Source organism: Neovison vison, chromosome 2 (assembly GCF_020171115.1).
Source record: "Neovison vison isolate M4711 chromosome 2, ASM_NN_V1, whole genome shotgun sequence".
Lineage (NCBI taxonomy): Eukaryota > Metazoa > Chordata > Mammalia > Carnivora > Mustelidae > Neogale > Neogale vison.
This window is the reverse complement of record NC_058092.1, coordinates 89,434,354-89,451,950: the sequence shown is the minus strand read 5'-3', so window position 1 is coordinate 89,451,950 and position 17,597 is coordinate 89,434,354.

Below are 17,597 nucleotides of genomic sequence, written 5' to 3'. Positions count from 1 at the left end.
TTGGAACACTTGCATAAGGAGATAAACTGAAGTGAAAACAAAGTTACGGGGTTAAACCATTTTTTGATAGACTTCCCAGAATATCTCCTGTTAAATTTTCTTAATATGTACCCTCATAGGCCTGGAAAAGCCTTTCGGTAAGTAAATTAAAAAATTTTTTTTTTTAAATTCAGTGTTTCTCAGACTTATTTGATCACCTTTCTTCTATTGTTTTTCAAAATTGGAAATAGTTTTCAATAGAAATACTTCAGGAAGTATTGGTGATAAACTTACCAGGGTTGCTATAAATCTATAGCTATGAATAGAATCCCATAAGAAAAAAAATAATAAATTTTTGAGAAATTATGAAAAAATGATTAGGAATAATCTTTCAGACAAATTCTGCAGGTCTGACTTTGTGTAGGAAGACCAAATCTCTATTCTGTGTCACTTTAGCATATATATATTTTCATGTGATATTGATATTGGCCTAATTAAGCAGTGCTATCTATTCATTCTTTAATTTTTACCTATTGGTATGCATAATTTATATTAAATTTGTATTAAAACACTGGATTACATATATCAAGGTCATCTCTTTTGCATTCCACAAAGAAATTGGGATAAAGTTTCAAAACACAAGGTGTGGTACTTTGAAAAAATTAGGTCCATTCTTATAAGCCAAATTTTAGTTAGATATATTCTCCTCTTGGCTTAACTCAGGTTGTGATTTCATGAGTTTTTAAGAATACAACTATACTAATTACAAAGATTTTTCTTGAAAATCAGATTATGCTACTTCACACAGCCTCAAATTAATAGTGATAATGAAGAGAATACAATTTACTCAGCAAAGTATATTAACAATTTAAGATAAATTTCATTAATGAGGACATGGCATAATTCTATTTTTTAATTCCCATGTGCTCCATGAAGAAAAGTGAACAATTAAAATTTTTTTAGCTCACCTTTGAGAAATTAGATGGTTTGTTTCAATAATATCCTTAATACTCTATATAATTCATTTAAAACGGGAAATGTTATAATTATATTTTTAAGGCTTTAGCAATGAAGAGACAGATGCCATCATATGAATAAATAATATTGAAAACAGAAGCTTTGAAAATTAATTATAATTCTCCCAATACTTGGTTTTATTCAGTTAAGGACAGTTATTTTTACCCTGAAATTTTGAGGTTTTTGGTACACTCAATAAGCAGTCTGAATATCTGTCTGAAGAAATATACCAGTTCAGCAAAATCCATTTTTCCTTGAAACGTTCTTTGATTTGTTTTTCCTTGGATACATGGGGAAAAGCTCAAGGTCATTAATGCTGGAATTAGTATACATTAATTATTGGAGTGACCCATTTCCCAACTGGACAACACCACATTTCCAATTGCCACCCAATTAATGACTGTCTAATTGACTCATCTGCAAATCTTACAAAGCAATACTTTTACTAAGTAAATTGAACCTGCCATTGCAAAAACTCTGCAGGGCTTAGGGCATAATTAACTATACTGAGGCATACTTGATCTCAGAAGCCCTGGGGATAATCAATAATTAGTTTCCTTCTGAAATGGTTTTGTTGCTATAACGAAGACACAATGTTTCTGAATTACTGAAGTTTTGATGACTGTTGCTTATTTGGATCAGAACAGAAAAGCTGTAGCTAACCCAAGCTTTATAGCATAATAAATTTTCCAAAGTATCTTGAGATTAAAAACAATCAAAGTAAATGAAGCATCCAGTACTATTTATCTTCCAAAATATTAGTGCTTACAAAAACAAAGAAGGCCAATCTAACAACCACTCTGTATCCACCACATTCAATGTTATATAGAAGCCACATTTCATTTCATAGAATGAAAGAGAGAATTAAGAGGTCTGATTGGCTGATAAGCATTCTAACTGTGGCTTCCTGGACAATTCATGGTCTGAAATTTATGAGCATCACCACTTAATTAAGAGTAAGAATTCTGAGCACAGAGACTATAATCAGTACAATTCATGGGGTTCAATATTTATGGGACCCATCAGTTAGCCAAGTGGGCAGAAGAAATTGAACACTGATAATCTAATAAAAATTCCCAAAACAGGAACTCTAAATGAAGTAAATTTATAAAATTCAAAATATATGCTTTGCATATGCTGTGTAAATAGGGTTTTAAATACAATTTTCTGGCATCATGACCCCATTTTGCTTTGATGTTAGAAAAAAAATGTTGAATTATTGAAGCTATCTTTCTGTTCTAAATGTAAGAGATGATATTGAAGGCTCTTTATCTTTATCTTTATCTTTTTGCTTCTCCATTCTAAGGGAATGTGTTTTGGCCTTTGTGCATTGAGAACAAAGACTCTTCCAGGGACATAATAAGATTTTTATCCTGGGTTTAAGGATAGGTAATAATAAAAGAAGTGCACATTGTATGATTTCCTTAGTCATGTTTACTTTTCCTTAGTTATGATCACAATCTGACATTAAAAAGAGTTGGAGTGCCTGGGTGGCTCGGTTGGTTAAAAGTTTGCCTTCAGCTCAGGTCATGATCCAGGGTTGAGTCCTGAGCCAGGCTCCCTGCGCAGGGAACCCGCTTCTCCTCCTCCCTCTGCCTGCAGCTCCTCCTGCTTATGTGCTCTCCCTCCCCCCACCTATCTCTGTAAAAATAAAATAAAATAAAATATTTAAAACTAGATAAAAAGAGTAAGCATGCCACACTATAATTTCACCAATATATACAAATACTAGTTGTGCCTGAAAAAAGTCAGGACTGAATGATGTTAGTAAAGAAGCTTTCAAGTTATGCAGCATATCAGTTTCTTAATGAATGATAAAAATGTATAATTTATAATACTATGACATGACTGTGAAACAGATATTTAAGTACATGAGGACTATGGGAAGACGCAGCACACAACTTTCTAAGTCTAGGAGGACAAACGTGTAGCTTGAGGACAAAACTGTCAGAGAACTTTTCTCCTGAGCGAATTGAAGAACTGAGTTTCTCAATAGTAGAGACCTTAGTTTATGCATTTTTGCATTAACCAGACTTATCCACCCAGCTGCCTAATATTCCTATGGCCACACAGTAATCCAATCTAACTTGGGTTTGTTGGCATGCTTCCCTCTTTGCAAATTTAGGAATAATGCAAAGGGATCAGAGAGATATTCTCATATAAATCTACAAACTAGATTTTCTCTCAATCAATGCATTTAGAAATGAGCACTTTTAACAATTTACGTAAGAAAAATAATCTTAGGATGCATCTGGAAGTCAAGAGAAGAGAGAACCTGACATGAGATATATAAGGAGTGAGTAATCATCTATTACCTCTTAAGAATCATGGCTCTGTAGTCAAACTCCATGGATTTAAGGATCACAGCTCTGTGGTTAAACTCCACCATTTACTAGTCGTGCAAACAACTTTAATGAACGTTTTTATGATCTCAGTTTTCTCATTTGTACAATGGGGTTAGGATTAGTAGTTACTAATTGTTTTGAGAGTTCCATATGAAAATTTATGTAAATGTGTGAAACAAAAATGACATTTATTATTCTGATTGTTCTTAAAGATGATCATAATGTTTACAAATTAAATGCTAATAATAAAATTACGATAATGTCTGTTTATTGAGTATTTACCAGGTTCTAAAAGCTTTATATATGCTAACTCATGTAGTTCTTACAACTCTTTATGGGGTAAGTATCAATTTTGCTGGTGAGATATGGGAAACAGAAATAATTAGTCCCAGGTCACATAGCTGAGATGAAGGGGTTTAGGCTAGAGTATCGCATGATTGAAGGTATGACTTGGCAGCATAGGAAATCAGAATGGTTGTTGTGTCCTGATCTTGGAAGCTAAAATATTTAAGCTGCAAAGGCTGGAGGGAGCAGCTATTGCCTGGGTAATGAAAATGATGAAGTTTCCATGGAAAACACCCTTCATTCCTAGAAGAAAACAGAACTTCTATATTGCCGTATCCAGACATTTTGTTGTTGTTGTTGTTGACATCTTGTACAACTAAGTTTTTGCATGTACAGGACAAAATAGAAAGAGTAGAAAGTATCTCTGTTTTTCTCAGTGGAAACAAGCCAGTGGATATAGTTTTACAAGTCTTTTTATGTTTCAAGTGGTAAAAAAACAACTGCCCAACTTTTGTGAGACATTCCATTAAATGAAAATGAGATAATAGTTAAAATTTTCTGTGAATACAAATTAATATATTGACAAAATGTAAGATATCTTTAATATTAATCAGTTGGGAAATAATCCACATAGAATTATAATCACAATTTAACTTGGGAGAATTACTGTAGTATAAATTTCTAGGGAAAAATATACATTCAGATCTACCCTTTAAGCAACTGCTTCATTTTATATTTCACTAACTTTCTTCCTATCCAAGCGTCATTTGCCTTTTTTGACACACAAAGTTTACAGTTGAACATAAACTTAGAGCTCACAAGAAGATGACCCACAATCCTCTCAATAGCACTGTTTTCCTGTTTGAGATTCTCATCTTTGTATTCCATTTTCTATAATTTGTAAATAAACACCATCTCAAAGAACATAAATATAAAGAAACTTTTAAGAGTTCACTGTTTCTTTAAGTAACAAATGTGAACTCTTGCAGAAAAAGCACTGTTGACTACAATTTTCAAAGTTAACTTTAAATTTCTGAAGCTATTTATATTCCATGGAAAATGGAAGAAACGCATTTTTAAATCAGAATGAGGCAAAGGCAATATGAAGGCAACACTATGTTGTGCTTAGAATATAGTATTTCTTGAAGATTAAGGCTGTGCCTTTCAGCACAGTCTGTATTTTTCCTTTAAACAATTTATTTCTGCCACCACTCTATTTTGTGCTGGAGACTTTGAAAGCTAATTAAAGCCATATTGAATGGTTTGGACCAAAACTAAACAATGATGAATTTTCAGAATGTTTCTGTGTTCAAGGTTTAAAAGTTTCTAGGGGGAAAATACATCACCTCATAAACCCACCCTGCCTGCCTTTATTTCTAACGTGGCAGCAGTATCCAACAAACTCAGGAAAACTCTAGGATTCAAAATCAGATATTTAAACATGTAAATAAAATTTACAATTTTTCTGAAATGTTTCTAAAGCAAAAGAAAGTTGAAATTTTGGGGGCGCCTGGGTGGCTCAGTGGGTTAAGCCGCTGCCTTTGGCTCAGGTCATGATCTTGGGGTCCTGGGATCGAGTACCGCATCGGGCTCTCTGCTCGGCAGGGAGTCTGCTTCCCTCTCTCTCTCTCTGCCTGCCTCTCCGTCTACTTGTGATTTCTCTCTGTCAAATAAATAAATAAAATCTTTAAAAAAAAAAAAAAAAGAAAGTTGAAATTTTGCTAAGTTTAATATAAGCGGTGATTTTATCTGTCTTTAGCTCATGTAACAAGTTGATATTGTATCAATTTTATTAGGAAAAATAGGTTAAGTTTTATAGGCCTCCGTTTAGCACAATGGTCCTCTAAATTTGATATAAATTAAGTAAAATGACCAGACAAATTATAGGGGTACAATATTGTAAAAGTAAGTATTTCACAGCTAGAAATTGTTACTAGTTACCTAAATTAAATCATACTAACCCTGTCTTCTGCTATCAGGGAGATCAGGGAGCACATAAAATACCTCACATGTTGATCCAAAATGTCATTACTATACTTTTCCACCTTATAACATCAGCCACGTATTCTCTAAGTCTCCAAGCTTCATTAACTGTTACCAAGTTGTCATTTGCCATGTTTCAGTTGGTCTCCCACAACCATTTGGCTAGACCATGGGGAAGCGAAAGGGAGAGGCAAAGAGGTACCTGCTCCACCTAAGCTAGTGTCCAGCCCTCATGATACCAGCTGTCTTGGGCTCTTAGCTTCTTACAACGTACCTGCGAAACAGTTCACTCGGTTGATTTTTATGCAGCTAAACTATAAAACAGTCTTGGGGTCCCTTCCCCACCCCAAATCATTACCTCCATTGCTATCTTAAATATCTGATTTTTCCTTACTCAGAATTAGTGTTTTCTCATCCCAAACACTGCTTGGCAATTATTCCTTACTCTATCTTTTGCTTTAACTGTGGCCCTTGACAGTGTCTCATATTTGCCATTAAATTTCCTAACCAAGAATGCTCCAGTTTTCCTACATCTTGCTTAAGAAAACAGATTCTATAACCATAAGCATGCAACAAATTGCCCTGTGACAGCTCCAAGCGCATATTAATAAAAGAAAAAAAAGTAAGATTTTCAAATTTCTTCTCTCTTCCCCAACCCTTTCTGCCAAAAGTTCCCTGTTTTAGTCACCTTTGTATCATAAACACATAGAAAGGATCATGTTCATTGTAAGCGAGCATGTTTAGGAATTTTAATTAAGTAATTAATTAAAATATTTTATTTATTTATTCAAAAGAGCACAACCGGGAGGAGGGACAAAGGCAGAAGGAAGAGCAGGTTCTCTGCTGAGCAGAGAGCCCCAAATGAAACTCGTAGGATCATGACCTGAGCCTAGTGCAGGCGTTTAACTAACTGAACCATCCAGAAGCTCAGGAATTTTTTAATTTTTAATTTTTATTTTTTTGGCAGAGAGCATGCCTGCATAAGTGAGGGAGGGGCAGATGGAGAGGGAGAGAGAATCTTAAGCAGGCTCCATACTTAGCATAGAGCCCCACCCAGGCTCCATCTCAAGACCCTAAGATCATGACCTGAGCCAAAATCAAGAGTTCCATGCTTAACCTACTGAGCCACCAAGGAGACCATAGGAACTTTATTTTTAAATTTGATTCTACGTTAGATGCTCATTATAACCTGACTGAAAGTACACACAGTAAAAACATACATCATTCCTGCCCCGTGTGCAGTTTTACACCATGTGGCTTGGTGTAAAATTACAGATTCTTAGTGTTAAACTTCAAAGTTCTATAAGGGACTTTTCAAAGCTGTGAATGACTGTTTTAATGTCCAAAGTCTAATAGATTAGCACCAAATTTGCAAAAATAAATAGTCATGAGGCAAAAAATGCATTCTTAAGGATAATGTTTTTCTATTTTTAAAAACATTTTTAAAATGTTCTAAGACTAATATTAAAAGTACCATATTTTCTCAGTACTGCCAAGGGAAAAAAAAAAAAAGATTTTGATAACTGATGATGTTAAAACAAAATCATAGTATTTTGTATTTTTAAATCATTATCTGCCTATATAATCCATGTTATAGAAGACAATTTTTAGCCAATGCAAATTTTAAAATGAAATTTTAAAAGCTCTAATAAAATTTTATTTAATTATCGTCTTATAAGGCAAGTAGATTCAATTTTATTGTGTTTAAATGAGTCTCTCTCTGCTCATTTAAGTCTTCATCTTTCAATTTAAAGTAATAGAACACCAGTAATTTTTCCCTAACATTGTATTTCAATAAACCTGGTTATGGTTACTGCCATTACACTGTATCTTGTACCAACAAAAAGCTATAGCCAGTTTTAAAGAAGAACTACAATAGGTGGATTATTTGGAATATTTGCTTAGTATGGTAGAGGAAAAACATGTTTCAAACATCTGAATATCAATTTGTAAGTCAGAACCCCCCACTATCATTAATTTCTATTTTCATCTGTATCTTCTTGAAAGTCTGAAATAAAAATGCTAATGTATTTTTAAAGGTTAACGGTTGCCTAAGTGGTCCATAAAATAGAAACTTAAACATAGCAGCTTGCAAAATTTAATGAGAGGGCAAACACAAGTTCACCTTGTCTTTTTATCTTCTTTAGCTGTGTCGTCTAGAGACCTGTAAGTGTCTGAAGATGATTATATCAACTGCAGGATTAGGCGACATGGGCCCAGAGCAGATTAAATGGCTCAACGTCTATGCACTTGGGGGTTTACGTGGCAAAGTGTGTAGGCTTTACTCAGAGGGCAAATGCATATTCCTGATGTCTATGGTATCATGAGAATAACTCTCAGGTTCTGAATTCCATCCATCATTTTTATATCTGAAGAAAGCCTGCCTCCAGTCTAATGAATGCTGCAGAAAACTGTCAATGGATCCGCTTGTCTTTACAGCTATCAGTCAAAGCACAAAATTCTTAAAGAGCTGAGACCCCATAATGAAACTAAGTGGTACATTTTGTTTTATTGTCCACTACTGCAGACGTTTAAACCTACCAAAATAATTATATTAATAGTAACAATAGCCCATTTAGCTAAATGCCTTAAACATGGCAATGCTAAAGTTATGCCTAAAACATATGTTTCTATTTTACTTTTTTCTATTTTACTTTTTTACTTTCTATTTTACTTTAATCTTAGTAGTTCTCCATTGGGGCAACTATGTCTGCCCCTCCTACCCTCCTCAAATTCAAGTAGAATTGCTAGATTTAAAATAAAAATATAGAGTTAAATCTGAATCTCAGATACACATTTTTGGTATAACTCTGATCTATACGATATTTCAGATATGCTTAAATTTTTTAAAAAACTGTAATATTTTTGGTTACCTGAAATTCAAATTTCACTGGGTATCTTACATTTTAACTGGCAACTTTAAGGATTACAGAGGACCTCTGACATGTCCTGAAACAGCTTTGTCACAAATGGGTATGGGGGAGTACTACTTCCATCTTGTGGATAGAAGCCAACGGTACTTCTAAACATCTTCCAATGCAGAAGACAGCACCCCCCTCCCCAGCAAATCATTATCCAGTCTCAAGTGTCAGAGTGCTGTGTTTGAAACTCTGTCCTAGATTATAACAGGAAATTTATTACATAACCATTACAACTATTTCTTGCTTTATTCGGGGCTTTAGTTAACTCTGTTCTTAGAGTAAGTTCTAGCTATTGCTGGAAAGAAAGTAGTTATAAAGATAGCCGTGAACAGGTGAGTGATGTTTCAGAAGAGAAAGAGACCAGTGATGGGGATTTTTGGCAAGAGAGTTGATGAGCTCAGAGAAAAATATGAAGTGAAATTTATCTCCTGAAACCCCTTACCAGTGTTGCAAAGCAGAATGGATGCAGGAGGATTTTTTTACCACCGAGAAAATGAACACAAATGGAATTTATGGCATTATCAGGAGATCTTAATTCTTTTTAATTCTTTTACTATTACTAATTAAACTTTTTTAAGTTTAAGTTAAGTTTTAAGTTTAAGTTACTACTTAAACTTCTATTGCTACTTAAACTTTTTTCCTACAACAGTAAGTTAAACATGGTTGATGGTAATAGAAGGAGAGAAGCGGGAGAGATTTGGGTTATGGTCTGTTGATATTCTGAGCCATACTGAACAAGCAGAATGGCAGAAGAAGTAAATGCTCAACATAGAGAATTAAGGTGACATGGAAGTAGGTAAAACAAACAAAATCAAAGGATCTAATTGAACTGCAAAGATGAAATGAATTTTAGATTCTTCCTGTGTTGTCAAAAATCAGCCTCTGTGCTCAGGAGTTGAAATATGTAACATGAAGACAGTTTAGTAATAAAAACGATAGTTTATTACTTTGCCAGGCAAAGGAGGCTACAGCAGGCTAATGGCTTCAAGACTGCAAGACTGCACAGAATAAAAGGCATAGGGGTTTTAAAGGAAATTGCAGGATGGGGGAATCTCATATGAGCTTCCGGCTCACAGAGCCCTGCTCTCCAGGTCTTCAAGGTACCAGCCATGCCGTCTGAGTCTCCTTGTTACTGTGTAGCAACACGGTTACATAGTTCCTGGAACAAAGGATTCTACAGAAAAAAATAAGCGAAAGGGATGAGAAGGCTTCCTGAGTAAGAAAGAGAAAGTGTTCAGTTTGAAGTCAAGCTTTGCTGAAGCATTAGTGTGTCCATGTTAATTTCCATTCATCTTTACATTTCTATAATGGTTATACTTGTTTTGATCTCTAATTTAGATGTGTTTTGGAAACCAAGTGTAGAGACATACTATTTTACAAAAGCCAAAGTAACACCAGTAGCACTGTTCATTATCAGTAATATTATTTATATGGAAAAAGTAGCCTTCACTCATCTTTTACCAAATTTTAAATATCAAGCCCTTCCTGAAATCTCTACTGATGTTTTCCACCATGCAATTAGGGACTCATTTCTTTATAGCCCCTTTTCATGCACACAGAGCTTTATATGCCCATGTTCTCAAGAAATACATTCCAATCTATTTGGAATTGCCTATCACAGTGTCTGGTACAAGAGGAACCCCCCACTCATTTTATATATCTCTGTTTATGCTTATATCTGTTGATAGAACTCACTCATTCTGGTCAATTTAACTTTTAAAATAGCTGCATATCCCTCTAGATAACACATTTCTTCTGAATAGACATAATGTAATTTATCATTCTAAACATTGTGGGCCAACTTTCAGCACAAATTAGGCACTAAATCAATACACACATAAATTACATAATCATCCCCAAGATTTTTCATCTCACAATAAAGACCTATGAAAATCAGAGTTTGAATTACCATGAGGACCTACTTCAGTGGGAAAAGTACCTTTATATAATATTTTTGTGATTTTCATAAAAACCCACATATTTTCTTTTTATAATCTTAATTCTATGTAAAATTCTTTGTATTTTAAGAACACTTGCAACTGAGGCTGTAATACATGGTTGCATATGAATATAGTGATTAGTGTAACGTGAAATCAATGGAAAGCCCGGAGCAGTTTGCTGATTTTAATAATGGAATTTATGTGAGATCCTCCTTCTGACTTACTATATCAGAAGTTAATTTTCAATTGTCTGAGAAAGAAATGAATGCCACAAGTTTGTCTTTCACTCATAATATTAAAAAAATTAAAGAGAATCTGGAATTCTCTAGTGCAGAGATATCTTTGTATACTTGAGCAAAATGAACTACTGTGTAATTACCAAGTGGCTTGTTATCACAATAAAAAAGGGAGAAATAATTGAAAATGAAATCCCAGACCACAAGTATGGGAGCCCTGACAGTGAAACTCAGAGAGGGAACTTGAGAGAAAGAGAGAGAACAAGGGAAAGATACTAAGACACAGAGAACTGTTTCAGAGAAGAAAATTCCAGGTAATCCCTCACCAGTTTAGATTTTAGAGGCAGTCTTTTCTATCAAGAAAGGCTTCAGCATCTAAATTCTAGTATGTTTTCTCCACTTAAGCTCTACCTATGACCATTTATTTCTCAATGTGTAGAAGCGTTAGTTAACCATAATGACTTTATTATCACTTACTGTGATTTGCTATGATGTGAGAACTGGAAAAGTTGCTGCATTTTTACTGCATAATTGTGTTACTTTCTGAAATATTCAGGACAGTCAGGAAGATAATATTCAGAGTTGAACTGCTTAATTTAAGAAAGTGGTGCTTTCTGCGGGTTTTTTTCACATCCTTTGGCTTTATTTTCTCTGCCAGTTCCACAATTAATAAGTGAATCACTTCTTCACTAAGATATAGCTTCATCACCCATTTCTTCCTACTCCCATTTAACATCTAAACCAGGCTTAGAGAATCTGATTTTACCTCAATTTTTCATAGCCTTGGTCAAAATACTCAACCCCTTTTCTCAAGAACAAATGTTATCTTTTATGTGTAATACTCATTCACAGCTTCCTAATATCATGCTAAACCTCTATCATAAACACCTACATTACGATCTACTTCTTATAAATCAATCTCCTCCACTAAACAGTATGATCTTCAAAGACAAAGATCATGCATTTTTCTGCTATATATGTGACAGATTCTCAAAATACCTTGAGTACATGACTTAATGATTAAATTAAAAAAAAAAACCTAATTTTTATACATGTAGGACTTAGATAAATATATCTTGATCAACAAGTTAGGTTAATAAATGTCCTTCACTTCTTCGCTGTATGTTCAATTAATCTTCAGGGACCTAGATGCTATAAGTATTAGCTAATAACTAGGTACTATAATCAGAAATCACTAAACAGATAAATAAAAGTAGAAAGAAATCACAAATACGAAAAAATGTAGGTCCAAAGTAAATAGAATGGATATATTAATAATTAAAAACCAGAAGTTGGGGCACCTGGGTGGCTCAGTGGGTTGAGCCTCTACTTTCGGCTCAGGTCATGATCCAGGATCCTGGGATCAAGTCCCGCATCAGGCTCTCTGCTCTGCGGGGAGCCTTCTTCCCTTCCTGCCTCTCTGCCTACTTGTGACTGCTGTCTGTCAAATAAATAAGTAAAATCTAAGAAAGAAAGAAAGAAGTTAATTAAATAGAAACCAAATTTAAATGGGACTGATCTATAAAATAAAAAGCCAGTTTCTTTGAAAAGAAAAGGAAAAGTTCCAAACATTGCAAGTCTAATTGAGACAAATGGAAAGAAAACCCAAATAAAAGCAACCAAAAAGGAAAACACGTACCTGATAGAAAAAATTTTGGGAAAAAAAAGAGAGATGGAAAAGTTAAATTCTTTAATTTTAAGGGGATACTACGTAAAAATTAATGTCCATCAACTATAAAATCTAAAAGAACTAAAACTAAAAGAATAACTTTCTTGAAAAGACAGTTAATGAAATTGCCACCAAATGGCCCAGGAATATATAAATTTACTGAGTTGCTGTCCTTATGTGCACATATTATACTTCAATGAAAAGTTTTAAATTGAGCTAAAAATTCTGAAAAGAAGAGCAAAAAGGTGAAGAAGGAGAAGGAAGCAAACAAAGAAAATAAGAAAGAGGAAGAAAAGGAAAAACAGGTAGAAAAAAAGAGGTGAGAGGAAGGAGAGCAGAAATGGATGAAGGAGTAGGAAGACGAGAAATGAAAATTGTAAACCACTTCCCAATTAAGACATGAGAGAAAAATTTCTTTTAAGTCAGAAACAACGAAAAAGAAGGTTAGCAATCATTGTTTTTAATATTGTTCTGGAAGTCCTAGACAATGCTTTAAGACAGAGGAAAATTTAAATATATATATAATAATAATTTGTGTGATATTAGAATATAAGAAATAAAGCAATTGTTTTCAGAAGATATACTTGAAAATACAAAAGCTTGTACTGGGAATTTATAAGAACCAAAATGTGAGGTAAAATCAATATATTATATATAATACATAAAAATTAATTCTTTTTCTTATATACTGACTTCTAACACTTGAAATATAACTGCAGGGGAAATAAAGGGTACCATTTACAATAGCAACAGAAAAAAAATGGATTTAGGCTTAAATTCAATAAAATGTGTAAAAACATTATAGATAAAATAAAATATTATTCAAACTCATTAAGAAAGTCATATTCATAGCTTGGAAACCAAAATATTATGAAGATGACAATTTTCTCCTAATTTAAGCTATGCATTTAATTTGTTCATTCTCTGTAACTCTAATTAAAATATCAAAAGTCTTTTTCATGGCAATTTAAAATCTGATGCTCTAATTTGTATAGAACAGCAAGAGCCCAGGATAATAATTTTTAAAATGCATATATGGAGAGACTTGCTTTATAATAAACCATGTTTTCTAAGATAGATAGATAGATGGGTCATGTAATATATATTCATGTATAATCATGTATATATAATTTTATGTATTATTAGCAACATTAAGTAACTATATAGTAGTTTTCCACAGACCAAGACAAATTTATTGAGAGAATAGGGGAATTAGAAACTTAGAAACAGGGACACCTGGGTGGCTCAGTCGTTAAGTATCTGCCTTCAGCTCAGGTCATGGTTCCAGGGTCTGAGATAGAGCCCGCTCTGAGCTCCCTGCTCGGCAGGAAGCCTATTCTTCGTCTCCCATTCTCCATCCTTGTATTCACTCTCTTGCTCTCCATCTCTGTCAATAAATAAAATCTTAAAAAAGAAAGAAAGAAAGAAACTTAGAAACAGGCCTATAGGTATAGAAATTTGATTTATACCAGAGCTGACATCACAAGTCATTGTGAAAAACTTGGGAAAATCATGCTAGGGAAAATGGTTAGCCATATCAGAAATAATAAGACTGTATAATAATAAGACTGTAATAGAGTATAATAGAGTATAGAGTAATAAATTTCAGATTAAGGATTTCAAGGTAAAAGACGATACTCTTAATAAAGTGTCAAGATATAGTAATCGATAATACTATTTTAAATGAAATATAGTAAATGAAAAATTATACATTAAAATGTATTACATTTGACAAAAGAGTTGAAAACATTTTACAAAATTTATATATACAAATATACATATATATAGCTAATAAGCATATTGATAAATGCTCAACATCAGTCACTAGTGAAATGCGAAATAAAACTAATAGTAATAAATCACTACACAATGTAAGCTGCCTGGGTGGCTCAGTTGGTTGGCGTGTCTGACTCTTGATTTTGGCTGGGGTCATGATGTTGGGTCGTGGGATCCAGCCTCTTGTCAGGCTCCATGCTGGATGTGGACCCAGCTGGATATACTCCCTCCTTCTCCCTTTGCCCCTCCCCTGCTCTTTATATATAGATAGATAGATACATCTAGATAGATACATCTATTTAGATAGATAGATACATCTAGATAGATACATCTATTTATCTATATCTGTCTATATATATAGAATACCATGTCCAAAATGTAAAACCCTGACCATGACCTTGTTTGCGAGGCTGAAACTTATATAGTTTTTGTGAGAATGGAAATGATTCAATAGCTTTGGAAAACAGTTTGACAGTTTCTTAAAACGTTAAGTAACTGTCAAACTTTTCATATGGTCCAGTATCCTCCTCCTAAGTACATACTCAAGAGACATGGAAACATATGTCCCCATAGACTTTTGTCTTCATGGCAACTTTATTTCCAATAGGTCCAAACTGGCATCTACCCATATGTGTATCAACTGCTGCATGGGTAAACATGATATAGCATACCCGTACAAAACGGAATAAGCTACTGAGTCTTGCAACAACACGGTTTTACCTGAAACACATTATGCTAAGTGAAAAACATCAGACACAAAGAAGAGGTATTGTATGATCTCATTTATTATAGGGGTCTCTAGGAAAGCAAATCTAGAGAGAGAGAAATTAAATTATTGGTTGCCTGAGCCTAAAGGTGAGAAAGGGTATTTACTAAAAATAGAATCAAAGGAAGATGGGGTGGGTAATAAAATGTTCAGAAAAGTGGATTGTGGTTATGACTGTATGGTGCATATATTATTTGAAATCTTAAAATTGTATGGTATGAAATTGTAACTCAATAAAGCTGTGAACTTTTTCAATATTTCTTTTTTAAAAAGTCCCCATAAGCAATGTGAAACAAAGTATTTAAAGTTGGGAAAAGATATTTGTAAAGTGTAAAATTTCAAAGTATCAATCAGTGTTCAAAATGTAAAAATAACACCTAATAGAGAAACGGGTAGAAGTTAATAGGTAATTCGCAAGATAAGACATTTGAATGGCCAATGAACAACAACAAAAATGTATAAAATGAAGCTCAATATCACAACCAGCAAATAACAATTGAAAATCACAGGGCATATCATTTCATCTCAAACATATTGGCAAAGATGGAAGTGTCTGGATGTGACTAATGTTGACAATATAATGGGAAGCAATATGAACTCATGTATACCATTGTGTGCAGTAGAAACTGGAACAACCACTTAAAGAGAATTTGGCAGAAAAATTGAATATGCTTACATATCACAGTTCAGTGATTCCCCTCCTGGGTAAATAACCTTAGAATTGTTTGCAGAGTTGCAGAAAAGGAAAGTAAAAGATTGCTCATAGCAGGTAATTTTTTTTGGAAGAAAAACTAGAAACAATGAAATGCTCAAGAACAAGGAAATGATAAATTCATTGTGATATGTGCATATTTATACATTTATACATACTCAATATAATGCTACAAAGCAGATAGAACTCATGTTTTAGAACTGAATATTGCATTCTGGAAATTCTAAAAAATCTATTAAATGAAACAAACACAAGTGCAGAAGGACATATAACACAGATGCTATCTATAAAAAATGTTGATAACCATAAATGGTTATTGATATATGTTATAGGTAAAGGAAAAAAAAAAAAACTTGCATGGAAATGGTAATAAATTCCCATTATAGTTTTCTCTGAGGAGAAAGGGGAAGGAATTAGATCAAGTAGAGCTACTGAAAGGGCTCCAATTTGTTTCCATAAAGCTTTATATATTATTAAGTGGTAGATATAAATATAGTTATTGTAATTGTAATCCCCAATATTTTATATTCCTGAAATATTTCATTGAAAAGGAAATTGCTATGCACAGATTTTTACACTAGTAAGTTCTACTTTGAAAGCACAAGTAGGGGTGCCCGGCCTGCTCAGTTGGCAGAGCCATGGAACTCTTAATCTCGGGGTTGTGAGTTTGAGCCCCACATTGGGTGCGGGCATTGCTTAAACAAATGAGCTTTGAAAAAAATCTTTTGAAAGCACAAGTAATGTCAGCATTTAAAAAAAAAATTGTAGGGTATAGAAAACAGATAAAATCTTCCCAGCACATTGTAGGAAGATTGCATAAAGCCAATTCCAGAATTTCACAGGAATAAGAATAAAGCATAAAAACACAAGATAATTTTATATACTAAAAATGATTCAAAATCATCAACAGAGTATTAGTAAATAAAATCAGGTTGTATAATCAAAGAATCCCACCAAAATGCAAGTATGGTTGACCCTGGAAATTCCACTAACTTCTTCATATGAACAAAGGATGAGAATAGAATGAAAGTGTTATCACTTCAATTATGTTGGAAAATCTTTGAAATATTTTAATAGCCATTTCTAAAATAAAATAGTTATAAGCAAGAAATTAAAATCACAAATAAATTATTTCATATAATAAGTTAATCCTAAAATTATATGGAAGAAAAAATAATCTTATATAAAATATGAAGTATGCTAAATATATGGTATTTATCAATTTGACCAATTATTTATTTACTCCATAAGATTTTCTTGAGTGATAAATTAGTGCCTGGCATTGTTCTAGTCATTGGTAATGCAACTTGAACAACATAAACAAACAAAGTCCATACTCTCTTAGAGCGGCTAAGGCAAACACAAGCAGGTAAAACAAATACCTAACATGGCAGCAAATGATAATTGCTCTGAAGAAAATAAAAAAGTGTGAAATTGTGGACAGGAAATCCCCTTCTGATAATATCATTTCTGAGCTGAGAACTGGAAGACTTGAGGGAATGTGCTATTCTATGTAAAGGAAACAACAAATATGAATGTAGTAACAACAGGGGTATGCTTTGAATATTCAAAGGTCAATGAGGAAGCCACAGTGTCTCGCAGGAGTTAAGTGAAGACCAGTAAGAGAATGCACTGTGGTGCCAAATTACACAGGGTCTTATGGATAATAGTAAGAAATTTGTTTTTATTTTATTGTGACTAATAATGCGCTACCCTTCAAATTATGTTTACAGGAGAACTTTCAGTAATGGCAGAGAAATGAAGTAGTCATAAAATCTCTGCCATAGGTTAAAAAAAATTTGATTGATTTTATAAAAAGGTACTTAAAAACACTGGAAAGCCTCCAAAATCAAACAGAAGGTTAAAAAAAATTCATCTCATAAAACTACAATTGGAAGAGATAACAATCGGGGTTTATGGCCTTCTGGATGGAGAGCACTCCTTCAAACTCCCCAGGCTCTGAGAGCG